The 18,328-nt window shown below is 36.8% G+C and overlaps 2 pseudogenes; one reads left to right on the forward strand and one right to left on the reverse strand.

Moving 5' to 3' along the window:
• The first annotated feature begins 138 nt into the window (after positions 1 to 138).
• On the forward strand, positions 139 to 1,016 carry LOC119537276 (annotated as a pseudogene).
• A 9,221-nt stretch (positions 1,017 to 10,237) lies between these two features.
• LOC119537277 lies at positions 10,238 to 11,298 on the reverse strand (annotated as a pseudogene).
• Between the last annotated feature and the right edge of the window lie 7,030 nt (positions 11,299 to 18,328).

Here is an 18,328-nt window from a genome sequence, read left to right on the forward strand (position 1 = left end):
TGAGAATTGTTGAGCTGTAGAGAAAAGTTTTATTCCTTGATAATTTTCCAAAATAAAGTTAAAATATAGTAAGTAATATGATTAAGTCAAAATGAGAAAACACTATGATGTGGTTAAAAAAAAAAAAAAAAAAAAAAAAGAGCCCAAGCGCCAGACGTCTTCGCGGAGAGTCGCCGTGGTTTCCCGCTTCAACAGTGCTGCACTGGAAGCCGGCGCTCGCCCCGTCGGCCCACCACTCGGAGCAGCCCTCTGCCACCGATCCAGCGCCGCGCAGCCTCAGCCTCCTCCTCTCCTCAACCGCTCGCCAAGACGACTACGTCCCCCGCTGCAGGTGCGCCAGAAATACAACCAGGACTCAGAGGCCGCCATCAACCGCCAGATCAACCTGGAGCTCTACGCCTCTCACGTCTACCTGTCGATGTCCTACTACTTTGACCGTGATGATGTGGCTTTGAAGAACTTTGCCAAATATTTTCTTCACCAATCTCATGAGGAGAGGGAACATGCGGGGACACTTACGAAGCTGCAAAACCAATGCGGTGGCCGAATCTTCCTTCAGGATATCATGAAACCAGAACGAGACGACTGGGAGAGTGGGCTGAATGCAATGGAGTGTGCATTACTCTTGGAAAAAAAGGTGAATCAGTCACTACTGGACCTGCACAAACTGGCCACTAGACAAAAACGACGCCTACTTGTGTGACTTCCTTGAGACCCATTACCTGAATGAGCAGGTAAAGTCCATCAAAGAATTGGGTGACTACGTAACCAACTTGCGCAAGATAGGGGCCCTGGATTCTGGCTTGGCAGAGTATCTCTTTGACAAGCACACTCTGGGAAACAGTGATGATGAGAGCTAAGCCTTATGCCGCCTTCCCCAGAGCCACAGGGTGACTTCCATGGTCACCATGGCAGTTGCATGCATGTTGGGTTTACCTTTACCTTTTCTATAAGTTGTACCAACATCCAAGTTCTTTCACTTGTACCATTCCTTCAAATAAAGTCATTTGGTACCCCCCCCCCCCCCAAAAAAAAAGCCCAGAATAAGAGCCATGCTCAGGAATCAGACCTGGTTCTACCATTGGCATGTGACTTAGACAAGTTACTTATCAAGCTTGAGCCTTGGTCCCTAATCTGTAATTAAGGGCATTTAGTAGATCTCTGATGTAGTCCATTTCTTTATAGTTCTTTTCCTTTCTATGAGGATACCTTTAACAGAACAGGTTTTCTATAAGATAATCTATACTTACATATTACTAGAACTTGGCTAGAATTCAATATTAGTAACTATTGGAATAGCCTAAATATTTACTGAATTCTGGGTTTGACCTTTTGGCTATTTATACATCTCTACAATAAAGGAAAACACTCCTTTTATAATTTTATTCAGTTGAACAAAAATAAGGAACTACTTAGCCCTGTTCTTAAAGGATATATATTTCAATACCTTATATGTGATTTTTCCATCTTATTACAGACATTTAAGCTTCTTCACATTCTGTTCTCATAATGCTATATTTATAAACCAAAAAGATGAAAATGAGGTTAAAAACATATATATACATCTATATATATTCTTTAGAAATCATAGTTTGTATCTTTTTCTTAATGGGTATAGCTTTTTAAAAGTTTGTGTTTGGTCATTGTTAAATTCCAGAATGATACTGTAGTACCTAATACTATACATTCTCATGTCTACTTATCTTAATGGAATTTATAAGCAAGAAATTATACATATGTGATGAAGACCTTAGGGAGACAAGTAGGAAAGAGAAGTGACAGTGATATAAATAAAAATACTGCTTACATCCACAAGAATTTAAGAAAAATGAATGTAAACAGAAAAACTTAGTGATAGTAACACAGATGTGAAAAACAGGTGGTATGTTCTCTTAAAACTGGCAGTCAATATAATTAAACAGGACAGCCTATGGTTGTCCTATTGCTTATAAGTTCCTATTAGGCTGAGTCTTAGTTTTCTCATTCATAAAATAAAAAATACTATTATCTACCTTGTAGGATGGATTTGAGAATTCATAAGGTAATATGTTTTTGATCCTGGAAAATAGGAGGTGCTCAATAAATATTAGTTGTCTCTGAACTGCAAACAGAATACTAATTGTTTTGTAAATGCGTGGTGATTATTTTTGACCCAATCTCACTTATTTTCTCCAGGCTAATAAAAATGCTATTATATGTTAAAAAAAAAAAACTGAATTAAAAAAAGAATTCTTTGAAGAAGCTTAAAAACAAATAATATTTGTTTGAAAATGAGAGAAAAAAAGAATCAAATAGGCGATTTTTTATTATATATTTGTAGAAATGTTACCGTTTTAGAAGTAGTCTTTTAAATTATCAAATCAATGAATATTGATTGAGCGTTAACCGTGCAGGATGCTGTCCTAGTCATTATGGAGATGGAACAAAGGATGAGGTGTGAGCCTTTCCTTAAGACTATTAAAAAATATTACTCCTCCCCAATAAAGCATTTTAAATGAGAAAATAAAATAAATAAATGCCACTGTTTTTCAACTTTAAAAACAATGCTCATTATCAAGTAGCACTAGTATTTTACTGATTTCTCATTCCATTTAAGAACATAAACAGTGCAAAAGAAAAAAACAGAAAAAAAAATAGAACTTGCTGATACATATTCTGTAATTTTCTTGGTAGGGATAAAGAAAAATTCCCCACAAGATTAAAACAGACATTGGTTCCTTAAGAGAATATTCAGACTGCTGATCCATACACTGTTGCTCACGGAGAAGTGATTTTAGACAATGACCAAGATGCGTCATACATTGTAATGTGTTAGCAAACTGCTTGTCAACACAAGTCCTTATCCTAGGTTGTTAATTGCTAAAATGAAAAGCCAGGACTTCTGGTTGCTACTAGTGAACTGACTTGTGGTTTCAAATGTCACCTTTAACACAATGGGACTGAGGTGGTATTTAAAAACGATTCCAACAAGTCTGTCAAATCACTGGGAAATTTGAAAACCTGTAGAATGAGCAAACAACTGTTTGGAGTGAATTAAGTATGTCTATCTACTGCTGACTCAGACATAAGCAATATGGGACTTTTTAAAACACAAGTCATCATCAGTTTCTAAGTTCAAAACATCATCCAAGAGAAAACCAAAATGTTCATGAATAACCATTTGGAAGTGGCTCGTTTAGAAATAACACGTACAATTGACCATTTGAGTTGGGGTGGAATTATTAAAATTTTATAAATCAAAGAACAATTAAGATCAGGGTTTTAGTTTCATATAGAGTATTATAAATTATCAATGTTGTCAATGACCCTTAGTATTACCTTTATTTTTCTTAAACATAAATTATTTGAATGTGAAACTCAACAAAGCAATGATTTTGTAAACAATCTCTAATGGCTACTTCATTGTAGTTTCTGATTTCTTTTTTGCCTATAATCCTGTGAAACATTTCTTTCATTTCTCTCGCTTGTTTTCATTTTTATTATTCATTACCAACAACCCAGATTGTCCCCTTTTTCAAAGAAGTTTTGGTGGGGATGGGCTAGAAAGAAAAAAGAGAACTCAGCTTGGATTTAAACATTTACTCATGGTTACACAGTAGAATAAGGTGTAAGAATGTCCCACCTAACCTACTTAAACACAATAAATCATAGCATAATCCACAGGTTTGGTACAAAGCTGTTATAAGCAACAAAGAAGGCCATTATATATTGATAAAGGGATCAATTCAACAAGAAGCTATAACTGATATATATGCAACTAACAGCAGAGCCCCAAAATATATGAAGCAAATATAGACAGATTTGATGGTTCATTAATAGTAGAAGATTTCAATACCCCATTTTTGTTAGTAGATAGAACATCTAGACAGAAGAATGAAAAGGAACTTGAAGACTTGAACAATATTCTAAACCAGCTAGACCTAACAGACATATATACAACACTTTATCCAACAGCAGCAGAATATACATTCTTCTCTAGTGCATATGGCTAATTCTCTTTGATAGGCCATATGTTAGGTCACAAAAGTCTCAATAAATTCAAAAAATTTGAAATAATACATTGTATCTTCTCCAACCACAGTGGAATGAAGCTAGAAATTAATAACAGGGATAAATGGAAAATTCGCAAATATGCGGAACATAAACAACACTTTTGAAAACCAATGGGTCATAGAAGAAATCATAAGGGACATTAGGAATATCTTGAGGTGAATGAAAATGAAAACACAACATACCGAAATTTGGGGGATGCAGCAAAGTAGTGCTGAAAGGGAAACTTATAGCTCTAAATACTTACATTAAAAAAGAAGAAAGATCTCAAATCAGAGACATAACTTCAAAATTGGAGGATATAGAAAAAGAAGAGCAACTAAACCAAAAGAAAGCAGAGGAAAGAAATAACAAAGATTGGAATGGAGATAAATGATACAGAAAATAATAATAATAATAATAATAATAATAATAATAATAAATAGAGTCAACAAAACCAAAAGTTGATTCTTTGAAAAGATCAATAAAATTGACAAACCTTTAGCTATACTGACAAAGGAGAAAAGAGAGGACACAAATAACTAAAATCACAAATGAAAAGGGAGATCTTAATACCAACACCATAGGAATATCTAGCACTATAAGAGGATACCATCAACAATTGTACACCAACAAATTAGATAACCTAGATGAAATGGACAAATTCCTGGCTCAAGAAGAAATAGAAGAGCTCAACAAATCAATAACTAGCAAGAGAATGAATCAGTAATCAAAAACCTACCAATGGGACCTCCCTGCTACTTTCTGAAAGGGGGGCTGCTTGATTTATGAGTCACTCAGTAAAGCCATGAGATTCTAAATTGCATGAAAAGTTTTTCTGTTATCATTTTGGTGATGAAGATGGGATTGAAGGCAAATGCTGGTGTCTCTGGAGGCAAGAAAGACAGGCAAAGTCGCCCTCGAACCCCTTTTGAGTTCTCTAACCACCTTACCTTCTCTCTCAGATAGCTTCTATTCTGATGCTTCCCTGAAAGCACTTGCAATTGTCTTACAGGCCAGAGGGCTTTGTCTTCAACAAAAAGCGCTGTCTCACAGACCCATGGAAATGACTATGCCAGGTGCTCTGGGGCACGGGCTTCCAATGATGTTGCTTAGATGTCTTTGAGACCATACCACTGGATCTATAATCAAGATCTCCAGAATTCTAGTGAAGAAGATGATGGATTCATGAGATTGCTAACACAAGATATGATGAATAAGGATTAATTACCTAAGATTGGATGAACTGATAAACAGTGATCATAGTTTTGTTTGGATTATTGCTGATGTTTTAATGTTCTATTTTCTAGATAAAAGGAATCCCTTACTCTTTTCCCTTAAGTGATCTATCATTCATAAAACATTCATTTTTTTTCCCTGCCTGATCCTTCCAGAATTCAGAAACTCTTATTGAATATTCTTACTTTCATGGCAATATAATTATTTTCAATCAGTATGCTGACAAATGTCCTTCTTGTTAACAGGGCTTAATTAGAGACACTTTTTATATAATCAAGGATTTGTCTGGAATGTTATGTTGAGAATGATGCTCATTTAATCAGAAATGATCAGAGACTTTAAAGGAACTAAGGTTGACTTGCTGGAGCCAATGCTTACAAAACCCTCTTGAAAAAACCTGTCAGGTACTTGGCTCCAGAGTTCTCAGCCTTACATATAAGGAAAGAATGTAATTTTCTGGCAAGCATAGGAACCATAGAACCATATGATACTTTGGGGACTTTGAGAAAGAAGAATTCACCCAAATCTCTAGGTACTGCAGTTGAAATCTTGTGTTGAGTTCTTGGCTTGGCTTCCTAGCCTGGAGAGGCTTTTAAAAGTCCAGTGGTAGGTTCCTCATGAAAACTACCAGTGAAGAAAACTTTAAAAGGCCTTTATGGCAAATCATCCTTCTTGCTGCGCGTAAGTAAATAATCGGCCAGATCTAATGAAAGCAACCTTATTTGATGATCAAGAATAATCTTTTTGAGGTTATCTTTAATCAAAAAGAGATGACTGTAGAAAGAAATTTTATGTTTCAATAGAAAACTATAACCTCCTATCAGAGTCTGCTTCTGTTCATTTTCTGAGCTATTGTGTTTCTCCTCTATAAATCTGCAGATAACTGAATGATTTTGTTACCTGCCTGTAAATAGGACTGGATCCTGTGATCTTGCATATGTTGCACTCTAAGTGCCAGTTGGGAAGTTAGCTTAGGATCTTTTGTACATTGGGCCTCAAACTGACAAAAGAGGGCTGACACTCTCAATCCATTGACCTCCCGTAATACAGGGTTCCACTCTGTCATGCACACCACCATACCTTCCCTAGGAACACATGACTTGGAGAGAGCAGTTATCAATACATCTAAGGTTATGAAACAGCTGTAATACCACTCTAAATGTTCTTCAGATCTTCCAGGCTGGAGTTGATAGCTAAGCATTCCAGTGTTCCTCCAAAACAGACGGGCTCTAGATATCCTGACTGTTCAGGAAAAATGTTGCATTTATGTCAATAAGTATGGCACAGTGATAACCTGAATATTTTAAAGGACCAAGTTAAGTTTTTAAAATATTAGACAAGCTTAAACATTTCAATGGTCAGATCCATTTCCTGACTTAAGTTCTTGATTTAATGGAATATGGAGACAAACTAGTACACTTTGGATTTATGTTTTTAATTGTGATTAGCAATCATATGGTTTTATTTTGTGTACAAATAGTGTTATATGATTCTGTTAAAATTCCTGGTCACCCTTGAAACAGACGGTTGCTCTTAAGATAGCTAATCAAAAGGAAAATGAGATAGAAATGGGACTGTCTGTAGTAGACTGAGACTAAAAATAAATAGACACAAATGAAACAAAATAAAGTTTCAGTGGCTGAGAAAAAAAAAGGAAAAAAAAAGAGAAAAACGAGAAAAAAATATTCACCCTGATTTGGAGAGAGGACTGCACCCATCTCTCATTCAAATGAGTAAGTAACCCCATTCCAAGGGTCTTTTTTTTTTTTAATCTTCATTTTATTGACATATATTCACATACCACGCAGTCATACAAAACAAATTGTACATTCGATTGTTCACAGTACCATTACATAGTTGTACATTCATCACCTAAATCAATCCCTGACACCTTCATTAGCACACACACAAAAATAATAAGAATAATAATTAAAGTGAAAAAGAGCAATTGAAGTAAAAAAGAACACTGGGTACCTTTGTCTGTTTGTTTGTTTGTTTCCTTCTCCTATTTTTCTACTCATCCATCCATAAACTAGACAAAGTGGAGTGTGGTCCTTATTGGCTTTCCCAATCCCATTGTCACCCCTCATAAGCTACATTTTTATACAACTGTCTTCGAGATTCATGGGTTCTGGGTTGTAGTTTGATAGTTTCAGGTATCTACCACCAGCTACCCCAATTCTTTAGAACCTAAAAAGGGTTGTCTAAATTGTGCGTAAGAGTGCCCACCAGAGTGACCTCTCGGCTCCTTTTGGAATCTCTCTGCTACTGAAGCTTATTTCATTTCCTTTCACATCCCCCTTTTGGTCAAGAAGATGTTCTCCGTCCCACGATGCCAGGTCTACATTCCTCTAAGGGTCTTAAATGTAACTGAACAGCCACCCAATAAACCTCACTGTAATCGAGAAAGGAAACAAACTGAAAAATGGTAAGGAAAAATAGAACAAAACAACTGACCAAGCCTACTCAACTGCCTGACAAGAAAAGGAATCAGTGGTGTGACTGAAGTGTTTTAGTCATATTTCCAATGCGATCATTGGGAAAATGACTAAAAAGGGGACCCTGGTAAGTAAAATAAAATGGTTGTCTGCGTTGGGAGTTGCCAAGACAAGATCCCACTCCAAAAAAGGACTTGACCTGCAAGGGCTTTCTGAGAAAAAGGAGAGCAACCTACAGAAGTGCAGATAAGTGAAACCTGGTGATAAAACCAGTTTCAATCTAGCAGAGACAGTTTATCAGAATGGACAAGCATACCATACTAATTGATGCATATCTACTCCCCACTTTGTAAGACCCCCCTATGTAAAATGGAACCTTAATGTCAGCCAAACAGAACATTTCTCATTTGCTTTGGTATTTGCCCTATATGAGCTTCCCCTTTCCACTCCCTCCTTGGAGCTCCCTTTTACTTTCTGAATGGGATGCTGCCTGATTTATGAGTTGTTCAATAAAGCTAAAATAAAATAAAAAGCTACCAACAAGGAAAAGCCCTGGACCAGAAGGCTTCACTGGTGAATTTTATCAAACATTCCAAGAAGAATTAACACCAATCCTGCTCAAACTCTTCGAATAGAATTGAAGAGGAGTGTGGTGGTTTGGAACTGTTGTACACCAGAAACACATGTTCTTAAACTTAATCCATTCCTGTGCTGAACCCATTGTAAGTAGGACCTTTTGATGAGGTTGCTTCAGTTAAGGTGTGGTGTTAGCCAATCAGGATGGGTCTTAATCCTATTACTGGAGTCCTTTATAAGCAGAATGAAATTCAGACAGAGAGGAAAATGCCACAGGAAGCAAGAGGCTGAAATTCAATGGAACCTGGAAGAGAACAGAGAAGCAGGAGGGACTGCCATGTGCATTGCCATGTGACAGAGGAGCCAAGGACTACGGACAGCTAGCAACCAGCCCAAGAATTCCAGTCTTCAAGACGAAAGCCTAGAAAGCCCTAATGATGCCTTGATTTGGACTTTCTCTTAGCCTCAAAAATATGAGCTAATAAATTCCCATTGTTTAACCAACCCATTGAATGGTATTTGCTTGAGCATCCCAGGAAACTAAAGCAAGAAGGGAACCCTCCCTAACTCATTCTGTGAGGCCAACATTACCCTCATACCAAGAGAGAATATTACAAGAAAAGAAAATTACAGACCAATATCCCTTATAAATGTAGATGCAAAAATCCTCAACAAGATGCCAGCAAACTGAGTCGAACAGCATATTAAAAGAATTATACAACATGATCGAGTGGGATTTATCCCTGGGATACAAGGGAGGTTCAACATAAGAAAATTAATTAACGTAATACACCACAATAACAAAATGAAGGGGAAAAAAAACCCACATGATCATCTTGATTGATGCAGAAAAGACATTTGATAAAATCCAGCACCCTTCTTGAGGGAAAAAAAAAACTTAGAAAACTTAGAAAGAAACTTCTTCAACATGATAAGGGACATATATGAGAAACCTACTGCTGACATCATACCCAGTGGTGAAAGACTGAATTTTTTCCCTTTAAGATCAAGAACAAGACAAGGATGCCCACTATCACCACTGTTACTCAATATTGTATTGGAAGTTCTAGCTAGGGCAATTAGGCAAAAGAAAGAAATGAAAGGCATCCAACTTGGGAAGGAAGAAGTGAAAATGTGCCTGTTTGCAAATGACATGGTCCTATATACAGGAAATCCTGAAAAATCCACAATAAAGCTACTATAGTTAATAAACTAATTCAGCAACATGGCAGGGTACAAGATCAACATGTAAAAATCAGTAGTGTTACTATATACTAGTAATGAACAATCAAAAGAAAAAAATTAGCAAAAAAAATTCCATTTACAATAGCAACTAAAAGACTCAGATATCTAGGAAAAAATCTAATCAAGGATGCAAAGGACTTGTACATGGAAAACTACAAAACATTGCTAAAAGAAATCACAGAAGACCTAAATAAATAGAAGGATATTCCATGTTCATGGATTGGAAGACTAAATATTGCTAAGATAGCAGTTCTATTCTACCCAAAGCAATGCAATCCTAATAAAATTCTAATAGTCTTCTTTGCAGAAATGGAAGAGCCCATCTTGAAAAAAAGCCATTTTGAAAAAGAAGAATGAAATTGGGAGACTAATACTTCCCAATTTTACAACTTATTACAAAGCCACAGTAATTAAAACAGCATGGTAGTGGCACAAAGACATACTTATAGACCAATGGAATCAAACTGGGAGTTAGGAAATCAACCCTCACATTTATAGCCAACTGATTTTTTTTTCACATTCATTATTTTTATTTAATTTTCTAGCAGACCATTTACATACCTCCCCACCCCTTCCTTTAAGTTAGTGTGACAATTTTCCATAATAAACTACTTAAAAAGAATCTTTGGTCAAGAATGGAATGACACAGCAAAAAACAAAAACAAAAACAAAATCTGCTGTTAGATCCTGAAGGTTCACTCAGCTTCACATTATTCAAAGTTCCTGGATAGAAGACCTTTCTCTAAAGTCTTGAAATCCTAAATTGTCACGGCTCCATCAATGCCAGTAGTGCAAACTCTGTGATGGTCTTGCTTGTCCACCTCATAAATAGACACTTGAGTGGCGTTATTCTGGTGCAGTGTCTCCAAGGCTGTATTGCAGACCTCAGTTCCCTTTGTCCATGTTGTGGAAGCATTCAATGGCAGGCATGTTGTGCTGAATATTCTGTTTTGGAAGGTCTAGTTTGGAGACAAACATCAAGCAGCCACGGTAATGGTAAAGAGCACTGGGCAGCAGTCATGGCCAGCAGCTATGACACTGTTCTCAGAGATAAATGATACACTTAGGAGTGGCAGGAACTCCATTTTCAGAGTTGAAACCTGCAAACTTTTTGAGGCATCAGCAACAGACACAGTGCTGTTGTGGCTGACCCAGGTAAGGCAGTGTCCACTGGCAGAGATGCTGACCCCATGGACCCAGCCACCAATGCCACTGCCACCAAACTCTGCCTTCAGCTGGCCAAAGGCATCTTGCTGTATCACAGCTTACTGGCTGGCTTTTCATTCATGTCTTTAATGTAGGCAGAAAACACTCTGCATTTGAAGTCACAGGATCCTGCTGCCAGCAAAACATTGTTGGGATGCCAATCCAAGCTGAGGACCATGATACAAATAGGCTTTTTAATGTGCTTGCTTACCCACCAGTCATTTCAGACTCGAGGTAACAAACAGAAATGAGTCATGCTCCACTTCTCACAGCAAATTTGTTCTCTAGTGGGGACCACTTCACAAAAGTGGCTGCATGATTAATTCTCAGGATCATCGGGGTTGGCTTCCAGATACCAGAAGCCAACCTGACACCAGACATAAGCATTGTGATCTGCCCAGCAAGTGACAATGTGGTCACTCTTAGGAGCCCAGTCATTACCTGTGAGTTCATAACCCCTTGAGTTAGTAAGCTTTCACCCACTGGCTCCCATTCTTCTTATAGATGTGGACTTCGTGGTTATTGGGGCTAAGAGCAATCTGGGTACGATCCCTGTTCCAGGCATGACAGGTGGTTGGCTCTAGTAAAAACTGATGCAGAGATACTATTCTCAGTGCTTTCAGAGGGCAGAAAGATGAAATTGTTGAATTAATCCAGTAGCCTTGATCTTCTACAATGACTATACAACTAACCTATACAGCCTTCATCTTGTGACCATGCGATCATAAAAACCACATGACTGACACCCCCTGGGATTGGGATGTGGGCTGAGATGGAGGCCAGGAGGGAGCACCAACTTATTTTTGACAAGGCTCCTATATCAACTCAATTGGGAGAGAATAGTCTTTTCAACAAATGGTGCTGGGAAAACTGCCCATATGCAAAAGAATGATGGTGGACTCTTATCTCACCCCATACACAAAAATCAACTCAAAATGTATAAAAGACCTAAGCATAAGAACCAAAAAATAAAATTCCTATAAGAAAATGTAGGGAAGGCTCTTCAGGACCTTGTGTTAGGCAATGGTTTCTTAAACTTTATACTCAAAGCATGAGCAACAAAAGAAAAAATAGATAAATGGGGCCTCAACAAAATTAAAGAAAAACTTTGTGCTTCAAAGGACTTTATCATGAAAGTAAAAAAGGCAAACTGTGCAATGGGAGAAAGAAAATGTTTGGAAACCACATATCTGATAAGGGTTTAATATCCAGAATATAATAAGAAATCCTACAACTCAACAATAAAAAGACAAAACGGGCAAAAGAATTGAATAGAAATTTCCCCAAAGAAGATATTCAAATGGCAGATGAAAAGATGCTAAGCATTATTAGCCAGTAGAGAAACACAAATCAAAACCACAGTGAGATACTATTTCATACCCACTAGAATGGCTGCTATTTAAAAACTGAAATATAAAAAGTGTTGAAGAGGATGTGGAGAAATAGGAATGCTCATTCATTGCTGGTGGGAATGTAAGAGGGTGCAGCCTTTGTGGAAGACAGTCTGGTGATTCCTCAGAAAGTTAAGTATAGACCTATCAAAAGACCTGGTAATCCCACTTCCAGGTGTATACCCCAAAGAATTGAAAGCAGGGACTCAGACATTTGTACACCAATGTTCATAGTGGCATTAGTCACAATTGCTAAAAGATGGAGGCAACCCAAGTGTTTATCAACTGATGAATGGATAAACAAAATGTAGTATACACACACAATGGAATATGATTCAGCCATGAAAAGGAATGAAGTCCTGATACATGCGACAACATAGATAAACCATGAAGACATCATGCTGAGTGAAATAAGCCAGACATAAAATGACAAATATTGTATGATCTCATTGATATGAAATAATTACAATAAGCAAACTCAGAGAGCCAGAAACTAGATTATTCTTTACCAGGGACCAGAAATGGGGAGTTGATGCTTAAATTGTATTTGAATTGATGGAAAAGTTTTGGTAATGGATGGTGGTGATGGTACTACAATATTGTGAATATAATTAACAGCAATTAATGTATATTTGAATGTGGTTAAAAGGGAGAAGTTTTAGTTTTATATATGTTTCTAGAATACAAATTTAAAAAAAAAACATAGGTCTGAACAACACAAACAGTGAACCCCAAAGTGAACCATGGTCTATAGTTAATAGTATAATTATATAAATGGTTTTCATCTGTTGTAACAAATGCACCACACTAATGCAGGCTCTTAATAGTAGGGTGGTATAAGGAAACTCTGTATTTTATGCTTGATTTTCCTTTAAACTTACAACTCTCATTAAAAAGAAAGACTCACTCTATGGCTCCATAAATTGTTATTAATTATATCATTCACTAAATTATACTAAAAGTTATAAATAGGGCTGTTATAGTCATTTATTCACTCACTCCTTCATTCATTTGCTTATTAATTTAGCCCTAGGCACTGCTCTTGGTTCTGGGGATAAAGCAGTAACCAAAACAGACAAAAATCCCTTCTCCTGAAGAGCTGACACTCTAGTGTGAGGCATGACATATTCTCTTTTATCTTTTGATCAACTTCCTTTCCACCTACCCCTTCCACCTTAGCTGTCTGTCTCCTTGCAAGCACTACCTCCTGACTCTTCACCTCCCCATTGTTTCAGAGTAACAATCAATTGCAAAACACATTAAAATAGGCCTTGCTCTTCCTGAGAATACTTATTATTATTGAAAGAATGACAAGCCTTCATACTCCAAAGAAGCAAATGTCTAACAATGGAATTCCAAATATGACAAGGGGTACCCTAACTAAAACAGAGAGCATAGTTGGGCTGTCCATTTAGTTAGTGACACTGAACTAGCTCTAAGAGTATGCACTGACAGATGGGGAAAGCATGTGCACACACAATCACCAAGGAGCCCTCCTTTCTGACAAGAATAAAAGAAGTCATTCACCTCTGAACAGGTATATAGGATCTTTCATGGGGTCTTCATAAGCTGCAAAATCTGGATGGGAAGATCAGACCAAAATGAATGCATTAATAAGAAATTTTCTTCAAGGGAACAGGGGATGGTCATGCCAGAAAAATCTAATTTTTAAAAAAGCAAGATAACATAATTAGATCATATCAACTGAAGATGAGAGACCATCCCAAAGCCACAGTTGTCTGCAATAGGAAAAAGTAAATTTAGTTCCATACAATCTATCGAAATATGCATAAGAAAAGGCATTAGAGAGGCATGCATTTATCAACAGGAGGGACCTGTTGGGGTTTAGGAGATCAACACTACCAGGCCTGACAAGGGGGCATGTTTAACACTGTGAATGAAGGCACAGTGAATGAGTGATGAGGCCTTGGGTGGTTCAGACAGACCCGCATTTAAATTTGGGCTCCGTGACTTAATGGGCAGAGTGACCATTCATTCATTCATTCATTCATCTAATAAATATTTATTAAGAGCCAACCATGCACCTATAACTGTTCTAGGCACTGGAGACATAACAGTGAACAAAGTACATCAAAAATCCTGGTCCACAATCAGCAATCATTGCACGGGTGCAAGGTTTCTTTTTAGGGTGATGGGAAAGTTCTCATAATGAATGGTGGTGAGGGTACCACAATATTGTGAATGTGATTAATCCCATTGAATGGTATGTTTGAGAATGGCTGAGATGGTGAAGTTTATGTTGCATATATGTTTCACAATTTTTTTTAAAAAAGCAACTAATGAGACAATGATCCCAGACTGGGTCTAATAATGGAGGTGAAAATGTCCAAAAGGACATTATTGGGAAGTATGAAAAAATTGGAGTTTAGATTGTAAGCTTTGTATCAATGTTAAGGTTCTTGAATTTGATAACTGTACTTAAGTTGGCAACATAAGTGAATATCCTTGTTCTTAGGAAATGTTCATGGGAGAATCATTCATTAAAGGAGCATAATGTATATAACCTACTCACAAATGTTTGGAAAATTAGATAGATAGATGTATAGATAGATAGATAGATGATAGATAGATGATAGATAGATGATTGATAGATAGATGATGGATGGATGATGGATAGGTAGATAGAATGATACAGCAAATGTGGCAAAATGTTAAAATTGGTGGATCTGATTATCTGGGGGAAGGGGGTGTTGGAGTTCTCTGTATGGATTTGTTTTATTTTTGCAATTGTCCTATAAGTTGAAATTATTTCAAAATGGATAGTTTAAGAAAAAAAAATCATCGTCCACATAGAGCTAACTTCCTAGTAGTGAGAGATAAATAATAACCAGAAAAATTCATAGTCTTCTCCTAAGGAGTGAAATAGAGCAGGGAAGAGGGATAAGGAGTGTGGAGGGGATGGGGTTGCACTTTATATAGGGTGAGAGAGTGGCATTTGAGTAAAGACCTGAGGGAGGGGAAGGAGCGAGCCATGCAGCTATGGACAGCTGCAAGTGCAAAGGCCCTGAGGTAAGAATATGTCTGGGATATTTGAGGAAGCCAACAACCAGGTCAGTGTGGCTAGAGCAGAATGTAGGAAAAAGTCACTAAATCTTAAATACACAAATGGAGGTAACCGCAGACCTACCTTTTAGGTTATGAGAGGATTAAATGACATATGATTGAAGAGCATATGTGCCTGACACATAGTCAGCACCTAATATATTTCACTAGCTCACAATAGCTAATCTACATAGTAAGCAGCCAGCAAGTGCTAACTATTGTTCCAGGTCCAAGGGATCTAGAGAGAACAATATAGACAAAGGACTCCACTTCTAGAAGGAGGAGAAAATAGACATTGAAAAAAGGTAATTTCGGATAGTGATAAATGTTAAGAATATATAACTCAACAATGCAGTAGAATGATTGATGCTAGCCTGGGAGCATGGACACTTTCAATTAAAGGGTGTAAAGCACCTGGCACATTGTGAGAGCTCAATAAATTTACCAGAGGTTACTTATTGTTATTGTTTATATTATTATTACAGTAAAAAATAATAAATGCTTAATGTATGGGAGCTACAAAGTTTAAATTCTGACCTAATGAAAATAGAATTGATCCAAAATTTATTTTGGGATTATGAGAACAACGCTGATTCTCAAGCAATAGATACACGAAGGAAATTAAAATCAGAGGCTTCAGACTGTTAAGAATTTAGCAAACATAAACATAAAAATGATAAATATGCCAATTATAGTAATTCCTTTTGATTCAGCAAAGGCTTCTAGCAAAACTTCATAAACATAAATATTAGTATGTAGTTGATACACACACATACACTGTCCTACTCCACAACATTTGCCCAAATTAGGGAAATTCGGAAGCAAGCCTTTCTAATGCTGAGTAAGTTATCAGGAGGGATATATTTCCTACACCAGCTCAGGATTAGCATGACAGATTCTTTTTCAAAAAAAAAAGTTTAGAGATTATAGACAGATATCTAATACCTATGTTACCCAACTCCTAGTATAATATTTAGTCAAAATGTCAGTGAAGAGTAGGATCATAATATAAAGCAGCAAAACATGAAATAAAGATCTGGATATAGGACAGTATGTTTTGTTTATGAATCACTATGGATTATTTTCACCACACTGAAGTTTAAATGTTCAACAACTGGTAAACTCTGTTACACTTTCTTCAACCCCTGGGGAAGAAACTGGGTCAAGTCAAACCTTATAGTGTTACCACACAATCCCTGTGGTATTAGCTTAACCCTGTGAGAACTCAAAAAGCATTTTGGTTGATTCTGTTTGTTGCCTTAATTGCTGTTTGGGGATATGAGGTGGGAAACCCAATGTTTTGACCACTCTATACATAAATTTTACAAAACAATTTTCTCCCCAATGGGGGATTTCTATGATTTTGACCACTCTTCAAGCTCAATGATTTCACCAATTCTAACTCCTCCCTCCTTAGATGCTGAATATTCCCCTTTACCTTTGTAATCATTTGTCCAGTGTTTAACTCATTTGCCCAGTGTTTAACATCATCAAAGTGCGGCATCACCTCCCAGACTCTCGCCAGAAGGAACGGTATGAGCCGGCTGTCCAAAGGGTCCATTAAATGGGAAGAAATCTACATGTTCTAAAAGGGAAACGACTCAGAAAATAACTGGGAAAATTGTCACAGCAATAACAAACCTGTGACTTTGATAGAGGGCATTCAAAAATAGAAAGTCTTCAATAAAGAAATCATTTCTTCATTATTACATCTGCTTCCAAAGAAGATCAGATGTCAGAAGTGTCCAAAAACTCTAGTGAAATTAAGTTGTGTCTCATCACTCCAAATCTTGAATGCTGCTGGATGGCACAGTCTATAGTTTCAGGTGGTAGATTTGGAGTGTAATTCACTGTTCTGCCTAACATACATACACACAGAGGCATTACTGAAGCAAGCCCCTTTATGTGACATTTGAAAGATTGTTGTACTTTTAAAAATCTATTCTTTTGACAATTCCCTTTGATTCCTTAAAGGTTCAGAAATCCAAGGTACACCACGGTATATTTCAGTTTCTAATCTAAACTGCAATCTCATTCAAGATTGAATGGCTACTATAAGACATTAATAATTTTAAACAAGGGTATAAATTTCAGTTTAATATAAAATATTTGAATGTCATTTTAATTGCATTTAAGTGTAAGGCATATAAACTAAGAGAACATTGAGTAAAATTAATAAGTTGACAAAAGCCTATACTACATGCCAGTAAATGATAAACTGAAAGATTGAATTGGTGGCCCCAGAATCTTGAGGCACAACATTAAAGAAATATTATTTTAAGAACATGTAAAGGAATCAGTAAGTTCATAAAGTCTCAGAAAGAATTAGCTACTGCTCTCTGACTTGATTTGTCTTTTAAGTAAAACTCCAACATTTTGCTAAATAAGATTTATGAACACTATTGAAAATATTTACAATTCTACATTAGTAGCCTTTAAATCAATGAGGTTTTACTTTAAAAGATGTTTGCTAGTAGAGAAACACCTTTCTGATGTACTTAAGACTGAGAGCAAAAATGTCACTTATTCATCTTTATATCCCTAGTGTTTATACCCATGCCTGTCACATTTTAGGCACTCAGTAAAAATGTGCAGAATAGTTGAACAAACAAATAAAATGAATGAATACAAATAAAGGGCAGACTTGAGGCAATTATCTACAGCTTTCTTGGTGGAAATATCTAATGTCATAATCCTTCACTTTATTTGAATTTGTAATTTAGAACCTCATTTGAGATAGGGTCAGCTCTACTTAATGGGTCAATATTTGTTGATTGTGAACGCTGCAAATTTACAGGAAAATGATTTGTTGTGCCAGACTACTACTGTTAAGAGACAATGGTTTTGGGCCAAAGGGTAAACTGACTGTTTTAAAACTTCAACTTCCATGTGAGACCAAGGGAAGAGATGTCTATTTGGTGCAGGATCTATATTTTCTAAACAGTGTAACTCTACAGTCAGTTTGTTCAAACACCACAATTACATGGAACTTTGAGTAGGAAGTGAGATATGGTAGGTTAATATAGGCTAGAGCGAAATAGTGACACATCCCAAAGTAATTTGGGCAGAGAATAAGAATATATTTACAGGGCCCCCCTGAGGAGCTGGGGGAAAGTGCAGGAGTGTTGGACTTCCTCACCT

This window comes from Choloepus didactylus, chromosome 6, assembly GCF_015220235.1.
Source record: "Choloepus didactylus isolate mChoDid1 chromosome 6, mChoDid1.pri, whole genome shotgun sequence".
NCBI classification, from domain to species: Eukaryota; Metazoa; Chordata; class Mammalia; order Pilosa; family Megalonychidae; genus Choloepus; species Choloepus didactylus.